The following is a 10637-nucleotide window of genomic DNA, read 5'->3' on the forward strand; positions in this document are numbered from 1 at the left end:
TAGCATCCATCTGGTGGGGTATAGAGAGGTTTAATCAAGTTCATGTACATGAAAGGCTCAGGGCAGAGCATTAGCTGCTATTGTCACCATCCCACCCATGCTTCTGGGCTTAACTTAAACTCAGAGACCACTTCCTCTGACTGTTGGATAAATTAGCCTCCTTTGGAGTCCCAAGATATTTTTAATTTGATTTTTATTTTTCATTGTGATAAAGTACACATAGCATAAAATTTATCATCTTAGCCTTTTTTTTTTTTTTGAGAGGGAGTCTCACTCTGTCGCCCAGACTGGAGTGCAATGGCACGATCTTGGGTCACTGCAGCCTCTGCCTCCCAGGTTTAAGCAATTCTCTTGCCTCAGCCTTCCGAGTAGGTGGGATTACAGGTGGGTGCCACCACACCTGGCTAATTTTTGTATTTTTAGTAGAGACGGGATTTGACCATGTTGGCCAGGCTGATCTTGAACTCCTGACCTCAAGTGATCACCCACCTTGGCCTCCTGAGGTGCTGGGATTACAGGCCTGAGCCACCGTGCCTGGCCCATCTTAACCATTTTTAAGTGTACTGTTCAAGTAGTGTTAAGCGCAACCAATATCCAGAACTTTTTTTTTTTTGAGACAGGTTCTCACTCTGTCATCTAGGCCGGAGTGCAGTGGCACAATCATAGCTCACTGCCTCAATCTCCTGGGCTCAAGTGATCCTCCTGCCTCGGCTTCCCAAGTAGCTGGGACTATAGGCACACACCACCGTGCCAGGCTTTGTGTGTGTGTGTGTGTGTGTTAGAGATGGGGTCTCACTATGTTACAGTGGGTAGCTAGTGTGGTATGAGCAGGGTGGGAGAGGGCCCCCCCCCCCCCCCCCCCCCCCGCCTCACACACACCAGGAGCATTGGGTGACCATCAGGTGACGGTCAGGCGGTTGTTAACTGTCTCTCTAAAGTAATCATTGGTCACAGCTGGCACCAGGGAAAGGCCATCTTCTAATAGATAGAAAACACCCGAAACTGGTGATCAGCCACTTCCCAATAAGATCTTAGGAGTTGGGAGAAGAGATGCAAGAGCCTGCAAGTATGCCAACGCATAAAATCCCAAGTTAAAAGGTCAAATTTCGCACTTGATTTTCAAGCCGTCTGCTTGGCCCTCTTTCAAGTATACTTTCTTTCCTTCCTGCTCTAAAGCTTTTTCATAAACTTTCACTCATGCTCTAAAACTTGCCTCCATCTTTCCTTCTGCCTTATGCTCCTCAGTCAAATTTTTTCTTCTGAGGAGGCAAGAATTGAGGTTGCTGTAGACCTGTATAGATACTGATATGTTCTGCTGGTAACATACTTTGCAGACCTATGACTTGGATACTTGCCACTGCTAACAACTATGTTGCCTAGGCTAGTCTTAAACTCCTAAACTCAAGCAATCCTCCTGCCTCAGCCTCCCAAAGTGCTGAGATTACAGGCATGAGCCACCACTCCCAGCCCAGAACTTTTTTCATCTTGCAAAACTGAAGCTCTATATCTATTAAACAACAAAAAGTTCCATAACATTTTGAATCGAATTATTTATATATTTGATTACATTCCTGAAGGTTACAGTCCGAATAGATTTTTGTATCCCCCCTGGAGTTTCACACCTTGAGGGCGTAAGATCTTTTATGAGAAAAAATTTTACTCAGATGTGTAAAAGCTCACACTTTCAAATCAATCCAAAGAAACCTGTGTCTACATTCCCCCCTCACCTATTTCTTTTATTATTATTATACTTTAAGTTCTAGGGTACGTGTGCACAATGTGCAGGTTTGTCACATATGTATACATGTGCCGTGTTGGTTTGCTGCACTCATTAACTCGTCATTTACATTAGGTATTTCTCCTAATGCTATCCTTCCCCCATTCCCCCACTGCATGACAGGCCCCAGTGTGTGATGTTCCCCACCCTGTGTCCAAATGTTCTCATTGTTCAATTCTCACCTCTGAGTGAGAACATACAGTGTTTTGTTTTCTATCTTTGTGATAGTTTGCTCAGAATGATGGCTTCCAGCTTCATCCATGTTGCTACAAAGGACAGGGACTCATCCTTTTTTATGGCTGCATAGTATTCCATGGTGTATATGTGCCACATTTTCTTAATCCAGTCTATCATTGATGGGCATTTGGGTTGGTTCCAAGTCTTTGCTATTGTGAACAGTGCTGCAATAAACATACGTGTGCATGTGTCTTTATAGTAGCATGATTTATAATCCTTTGGGTATATACCCAGTAATGGGATTGCTGGGTCAAATGGTATTTCTAGTTCTAGGTCCTTTTGACCCAGCGATCCCATTACTGGGTATACACCCAAAGGATTCTAAATTCCTTGAGGAATCGCCACACTGTCTTCCACAGTGGTTGAACTAGTTTATGCTCCCACCAACAGTGTAAAAGCGTTCCTGTTTCTCCACATCTTCTCCAGCACCTGTTGTTTCCTGATTTTTTAATGATCGCCATTCTAAGTGGTGTGAGATGGTATCTTATTGCTGCCTCACCTATTTCTAATTCCAAGTCCTAGGCCAGCTAGTCTTTGGTGCTTGCCCTAGCAGGAAGAATATGTCATGGCTGCAGTATGAACAAAGATGCTAAGCCACCGTGCTCCTGGTATGCTTAAGGTGGTCTGGGGAGAGAGTTAGAGAGAAAGATTTACGCAGAGGAATAGTTGTGTCAGATGATGGAGGACCTAAAATATCAGGTACAGGGTTTCAGGCTTTATCTTGTAGGTGTCAAGTTTTGATTGCAGTATCATGATGAAGGCACTGCTTTAGGGTAATTGGTCTGGTCATGGTGGGTGGTTTAGGGTGAAGAGAGATATTGGAGAGAGAAAGGGCCTGTGCAAGGGTTAATGCAATAACCTAGACTTAAGGCACTAAAGGACAGAACTAGGGTGATAAATGGGGTGGAATGAACCAATCATATATGATCAAGATAATGGACAAAGGGGTTAGTGGGAGTTGAGATCTAATTGGATGGATCTGTATAGCACGGGGAAGTTGGGGATGTCCCAGGGTTTACTGTGGGTAATTGTCACTTATAAAATAAGGCCATCTTGGCCGGGTGCAGTGGCTCACACCTGTAATCCCAGCACTTTGGGAGGCCGAGGCAGGCGGATCCCCTGAGGTCAGGAGTTCAAGACTAACCTGGCCAACACAGTGAAACCCCATCTCTACTTAAAATACAAAAATTAGCCGGGCGTGGTGGTGAGCATCTGTAATCCCAGCTACTTGGGAGGATGAGGCATGAGGATCACTTGAATCCAGGAGGCAGAGGTTGTAGTGAGCCAAGGTCACGCCATTGCACTACAGCCTGGGCGACAAGAGTGAAACTGCATCTCAAAAAAAAAAAAAAAAAAAAAAAGAAAGGCCATCTTAAGAAAGAAGGAAATGGCTCGGGGAGATGTGAGACAAGGTGATAATGTAGGTTTAGATATTTTCTGTATATGGAAGCAGAGCAAATGCTAATTTGGCAGTTTTTTGGACACTGGAGCTCACAGCTAGAAAGAATTGGGACCATCACAATTTGGTGAGAATTGAGGCTGTGAGAACAGATGAAACTGCCAGAAATGAGAAAAAGGAAGGACAGCCCAACAGTCAAACTCTGGGAATGCCCATGACTAGATGAAAGAAAAAGGGCATTGGTCGCCAACCTATGAGAATGATGAAAGTGTGATATTATGGAGGCTATCAGAGACTTTCCGGATGTTAGTGAAGCTCAGCTACAACTGACGTAGGGCTATGGTGTCCTAGGTCCTTGAGAACACACGAGGTTGTTTCACTTAACCTACTCCAAAAGGTCAAGGCACAATAAAACTAGGAACAAGGCCAGTAGATTTGACAGGGACCAGATCACTGACTCTTAGGGGCAGGGAGGAGTGAATCTACACTTCAATGAGGCAGGAATGGTTGTTGTGGAAGGAAAGGACAGCCCTTGCAAGAGGTCTGCCAGGTTGACCTAAAGGAAGAGGAGAAACAGCAGGGGCTGGCAAAGGTTGTGCTTTTCCTGTTTTTTTCACTTTCCAGGATAGGGGGAAATTTGGACATATTTGGAGGCAGAAGGAAGTGAACGTGTAAAAACCAGTGTGTACGGACAGGAGTGAGGATGGCCTTAGTCAGGCCAAGGGCCCTTTTCTTCCAAAACTGAAGGGCAGGACTGGCCTTGTCACCTGTGGCAGTCTCTTTTGAGATGGAGGTGAGAAGACTGAATACAGGAAGCAGGGAAAAGGGTTCTGCAGAGCTGGTGCTAGGGCAATTAGGGCTTAGAGAACACTGGAGGACGTTTAATTCAGCTGCCCCGGGCTGTGCATGAGGGAGTCAGCCAGAGAAGACTGTGATAACTCCTCCTTCTGTTATCAAAAGTATTGGACATGGCAATTTAGTGGAATTTACAGATCTCAAGGAAGACATTTGAATATAAGTACAGACACTATACTCAGTCTCAGACATCTGACTTTTTGATTGCCTGTTGTTACGAATTTGCCCTATCTCCATTACTTTCTGGTTATGGTAGCTCTCAGAAGGGGACTTTATTTTAGCAGAGTTGCATATTATGTTTATAATCTCTTACTACTACTAACAAAGTCCTGGAAGATGGGCTTAACCTCTGCAATGTGAGCACACAGAAGAAAAAGGGTCTTTAAACTCACTCAGCAGAAACTCCAGGAGGGCCCCCTAAAGTTCCTGGGTCTGGATATTTTAACAAACATTACTGTGTATACACCTACCAAAGTGAAGACACAAAAAGTCACTCAGCAAAAACTCCAGGAGGGCCGCCTAAAGCTCCTGGGTCTGGATATTTTAACAAACATTACTGTGTATATACCTGCCAAAGTGAAGACACAGTGAATTAATTCCATACAAAAAAGTAAATTCAGCTGGGAAGCTTAAGGTTTTGCATATTCTCCTTGGCATCAAAACCTCCATGCACATAGTAATAGAGACACGTGACAGCCCCCTTGCTTTCCGAAGTTTTCCCTTTCCCAGTATGGCATTAGGCATTTTTGTTGTCTCAGCCATGTTCCTAACCACATGCAGCCTATTGTGTGAGCTTATTGTACATGCCATTACATAGTGGTGATGATTAAAAGTCCTTACACTTCTATGACAACATTTTGACTTCTGCATTTAGTAAAGGCTCTGAGCAAAATACACCTCTTAGGGTCAGTCTATCCAAGGAGTAGATTGATTTGTTCTCAATATTATAAGTTTTGTTTGAAAAGAGAGCCAATAATTTGAAAATCTGTCAGGAGTGGCCCCAAATCCAACGATGGGTAGCACATTTATAAGTCAACCCAAGATGAACATAAAAGGGTAATGACGGATTACTGGCCATGAAAAGAGAGAGGGGAATCCACTTTTCTGGCTTTTGGCTACACTTTCTATAATGCACACAAATGTAGGGACTACCCAGAATTTACTTTTAATTGTTATTCTTTGTATTATTCCAAATGAGTATTCCCTTATCTAGCTCTAGGCATAGTTGGATGAGCACATCTATGTGCACACAAATGGACCTTGTTGAAACTACTCATGTTAAAGACTAGTGCAGTTAGCCATGTTCTTTTAAAAATCAGTATGCCACTTGGCACTCACAGGCTCAAATAACGTCAGTGGCTAAAATGTTGTGGAATATATTAGACATTACTGTCAAGAATGAATGTTAGTAGTTTCTTACCAACATTGGTAGTACCTTAATCCAAAGATACTTGGATTAAGTATATTTGCTTAATCCAAGTTTCTGAAACAAATGAACTAGTTGTTAAAGATATCTTCAATGGCTCCCAAGTTGTAGTAATATTGACAGCTCATAATGCACTAAGATAACATTTGACTTATTGAATTGTTGCTCTAAAGCAGGGGTCAGCAAACCATAAACTATTTGCCAACTTTGGCCTGCCATCTGTTTTTTTTAAAAATCTTAAAATAATTCAGTAATTGAATAGAAATAATTCAATAATTCAAACAGGTTTGTAGGAAGTTGCTATTATAGAGAGGCCCTGTGTATGCTTTACTCAGTTTCCTCCAATGAGTACCTTTCACATAATGTGCAATATCAAAACCAGGAAACTGACATTGGTAAATGTCTATGTATATTTCTATATGATTTTATCACGTGTAGATTCACGTAGCCACCACCAATACAGACTATGCCATCATCACAAAGATGTCCCTTGTGTCACTCCTTCATAGTCACACATACACGTCCCCGCCCCCCACCATCCCTAACCCCTGGCCAACACTAATTTGCTTCCAACTCTTATTATTTTGTCATTTCAATAATGTTATATAAGTGGAATATAGCACGTGATATATTTCAGACTGCCTCTTTTTACTCAGCATAAGGCCCTTGAGATCCATCCTGGTGGTCGAATCAATAGTTTGTTCCTTTTTTTTGCTGAGTAGTATTCCACTGCATAGATGTACCATTGTTAACCAACTATGAGATGATATTTTGGTGGATTTCAGGTTTGGCTATTACAGATAGTTGCTATGAACAAATGTGTACAGGTTTTTGTGTGGAGATAAGTTTTCATTTCTCTGTGACAAATGCCCCGAAGTGCAACAAGTGTTGGGTCACATGATAAGTATATGCTTAAGCTTTTAAAGAAACTACCAAATTATTTTCCAGGATGGTTGTACCATTTTAGATTCCCATCAGCAATGTATGAATATTCATTTCTCCACATCCTTACCTGCATTTGCTGTTGACACTAATATTTATTTTAGCCATTCTGATAGGTGTGTAGTGTCTTACTGTGATCTTAATTTGCATTTCCCAGATAGACAGTGATGTTGAGCAAATTCTATGTGTTATTTATCTTCTTTGGTGAAATTTTTCTTCATCTCTTTTGTCCATTTTATATTGGATTGTCTTTTTGCTGTTTAGTTTTGAGACTTCCTTATACATTCTATGAGTTGTCAGATATGTGGCTTGCAAATATTTTCTCCTGGGTTTGTCTTTTCATCTTCTTTATCAGATCTTTTGTAGAGCAAAAGTTTTACATTTTGATGAAGTCCAGTTTATCATTTTTTTCTTTTATGGATCATGCTTTTGGTGTCAAGTCTAAAAATTCTTTGCTTAGCCTAGATCTTAGAAGACTTTATGTTCTTTTCTAGAAGTTTCATATTTTACATTGAAATCTATGATCAACTTTATATATAAAGTGTGAGTTTTAAGCAGAGGTTCTTAAGTTTTGCCTGCCTTATATGATACCAATTGTTCCGGTGCCATTTGTTGAAAATACTATCCTTTCTCCTTTTGCGCCTTTGTTAAAACCAGTTGACAATATTAGTGTGAGGCTATTTCTGGTTCTCTGTTCTATTCTATTGATCTATGTGTTTATCCATTCACCAGTATTGCACTGTCTTGAAAAAGGGTAGCATGGTTCTTCTCATTTTAGTTTTCTTTTTCAAAATTGTTTTAGCTACTCTAGTTCTTTTGCCTTTCCATATACATTTTAGAATTATCCATAGCTACAAAAAATATCACTGAGATTTGGCACAAATTGTTGCAATTGAACTAAGTCCAGCCATTCTGATATCAGCTTGTGGCTGTGCTATGGGCAGTTAAGTTGGGCACAAAATTTCCCCCAAAGGCACAGCTATAATTTTTCAAGTAAAATTGAGATACTGCTAGGGCCAGGCTACTGCCCTCTCAAATCTATCACTTCTATGTGACTAGCAAGGCCTGTTGGAGCCTTTCCATCTGGTTAATTCTCCAATTAAGAATTGACCCACCCTAAAGTCGAGATGTCAGACCAGGAAGTCCCAAGGTTTCCATGGGTTAGGTATTCAGTTTCGAGAGATGCACATTAATAGCTGCCTGTTTTTCAAAGTGGATGCTGTTTGGTGGTTGGGTCAGGTAGGTGGCCACACTGGGTTGGAAAAGGCCTGAGTGCTCTGAGTGCAATTAAGTCAGTCAACAATTTCCCTTTCTCCTCCTGGGATTCTGAATTGTGTCTGGAGGACCACCTAGGAGGGGTCAGAGACACGTTGGGGAGCAATTTACACAGCCCATTATTACTTCTGTACATGTGGGAGCCCTTGAAAGGGAGAATCCCACTGACAATCATCAGATAGGTAAGTGTGGGCATACAGCACATCAATTCCATTGTACATTTAGATATAGAAGCCACATTACATTGAATCACCCAAAAGGCTCCACCCACAAGACCCTATTAGCTTCCCTTCCTCACCACAGAACATGCTAAAAAGCCTTTTCCACCACAGGAACACAGACCACAGACCGACGAGTCGAAAATGTGTGCAAGTCAGGGGCTACATGTGGTAAATGAGTGCCCGGTCACATTATCTCCTAACCAGGAGGTTTGCAAAAGAGGCCGTCCGTGGGGAACAAAATTTTCAGCCTTTTTTCTCCTTTAGCCTCTTGCTCCAGGATCAGTGCCCGAACACCGACAACTACCTCTCCTGTGGCAGTGGTGAGCCCTACAGCATCCAGAAAGAACTGGGGCCCCGGGCTTCTATTTTCTCCCATGCACACCACCACATTTTACCCGGAAGTCTTCAGCACCTTCTCTCACTCCTGCACCCAGCACCTTGCCCTCATTACTGGCTGAATTGGCTGTGGCCTGCTCTGCACTTTTAGGCATGGCATTGCATTCACTTCAGCATTTGAACAGCCTTGCAACTGCTTGCAGCTCAAATAACCTTCTGTTTGCAGTCTACCCAAGGCTCTCAATCGAACAGTAAGGTTCTTATTGATAACACCAATTATTTTACATTGTAACAGGAGTTGCTGACTCCTTACCTTGAAAACATCCCTTCCTCTGCCTGCCTGCAGGAGTAACAAAGCACCATTTGCACTGTTTGTTTCAATCCCACCTCTTGTTGCTAAGCCTCTAAACATTGTCTCCTGTTCATGAATAGGTAGGACAGTGGGAACCCTTAATCTCCGCCCTATATCCATCATTAGGGTTAGAGCATTCACTACCAGATCTCAGGGAGTCTTACATTCCAGAACCTGGCCCATGGTTCCTTTATCAGAATATCATGTCTTTGTCAGCATCCCATCCTTGTTGCCAAAACTCTCAGTTCCAGGATTTCACTTTACCCTACTGACAAACAAGTAAGTTAGCCTGTTATAATCTCAAGAATGCTGACAGAAGACATGTGACTCTTGAGTCAGAGGCAAAGGACTTTATCACTCATGGCACAGCACTCAGAATGAACCTCAGCATATTCGCATCAGTTCCCCTTGTCTCCAGTTTCACGGGGGCAATGCAAAGGGCCTGGATGGACAACAAGCACACGGTGGGGTTCACGTTATAGTTCAGCTGAACACTGGGTGTGAGGAATCCACTTCTTAAGCAGTTAAGCCTACTCCTTGACCTCAAGTTACTAGTTACATAAATCCTGAGACGGCTCAGGCAAAATTGCCAACAGGGCCTTGCAGTCTTGGCACACCTAGTAAGATAAGAGGCCTGACTGTATCCTCCAACAATTATCCTTTTTGTGCTTTGGCTTTGTTCACTCTCATGTGTTTGTCTCAATCTGTTGTGTACTGATGGCTCACACAGGCTAGGCACTTATGCAATAAATATTTAATGGGACAGCTGGCTAAGACATGAAGACAGCTTGATCAAGAATATTATCAAATTGCAGTTTCAAAGAGTGAAGAAGAATAATTCCTAAAGAAGTTTGGCCACCGCTAAGTCTGTCAGCTACCTGTGAGTCCTAAGTGGAACTGAGGTCTAAAGGAAACTTTTCTGATTCATCTTTAAGAACTAAGTCTACTGCCAGTTCCTAAAGGACTGTCACATAATACAGTCTAGAAGGAGCCTCTTCTATCTTTCTAGAAAGAACTCTTTCATTCTGGTGAGAAGGTTGTAACAACTGACAAGACAATATAATGTTGCCAAGGAGAAGAACCAGTAATTATACCTGTAGCACGATGCTGAGATGAAACAACTTCTGGGCCAGGCACAGTGGCTCTCACCTGTAATCCCAGCACTTTGGGAGGCCCAGGAGGGCAAATTTCTTAAGCCCAGGAGTTCAAGACTAGCCTGGGCAACATGGTGAAACCCCATCTCTACAAAAAATACAAAAATTAGCCGGGCGTGGTGGCATGTGCCTGTAGTCCCAGCTACTTGGGAGGCTGAGGTAGGAAAATCACCTGAGCCTGGGAGGTTGAGGCTGCAGTGAGCTATGATCACATTACTGCACTCCAGCCTGGGTGACAGAGTAAGATCCTGTCTCAGAAGAAAAAACAAAGAAAACAAAAAAAAAACTACTACTCAGTCCAAGAGCTGACTGCATGAAAATTTTTTCCTTTGGAGTTATTTCAGATTTAAAACACCCCCGAAGTTTGTATTATCACTTAATATTTAGATTCCAAGGTTTTACTCTTCAGAGATATACTATCACTGCTTTTAAATTATGATCAAACTTTAATAAATTCCAGATTTTAATTCATAACATGTAAATGATAAATATTTGAGGACTCAAAGGAGATAAAAAATGAGATCAGTGGCTGTAATGAACAACAATTAAGGAATAATTCAGCCTATGAACATTGGTAGTTAAGCTTCAGATCCACACAACGAAAGGCATAAATAAAATGACACCACTTTAAATGATTATCACCAGCAGACCCCATGAAGCACC

This window comes from Hylobates moloch, unplaced genomic scaffold (genome assembly GCF_009828535.3).
Source record: "Hylobates moloch isolate HMO894 unplaced genomic scaffold, HMol_V3 SCAFFOLD_1, whole genome shotgun sequence".
NCBI lineage: Eukaryota > Metazoa > Chordata > Mammalia > Primates > Hylobatidae > Hylobates > Hylobates moloch.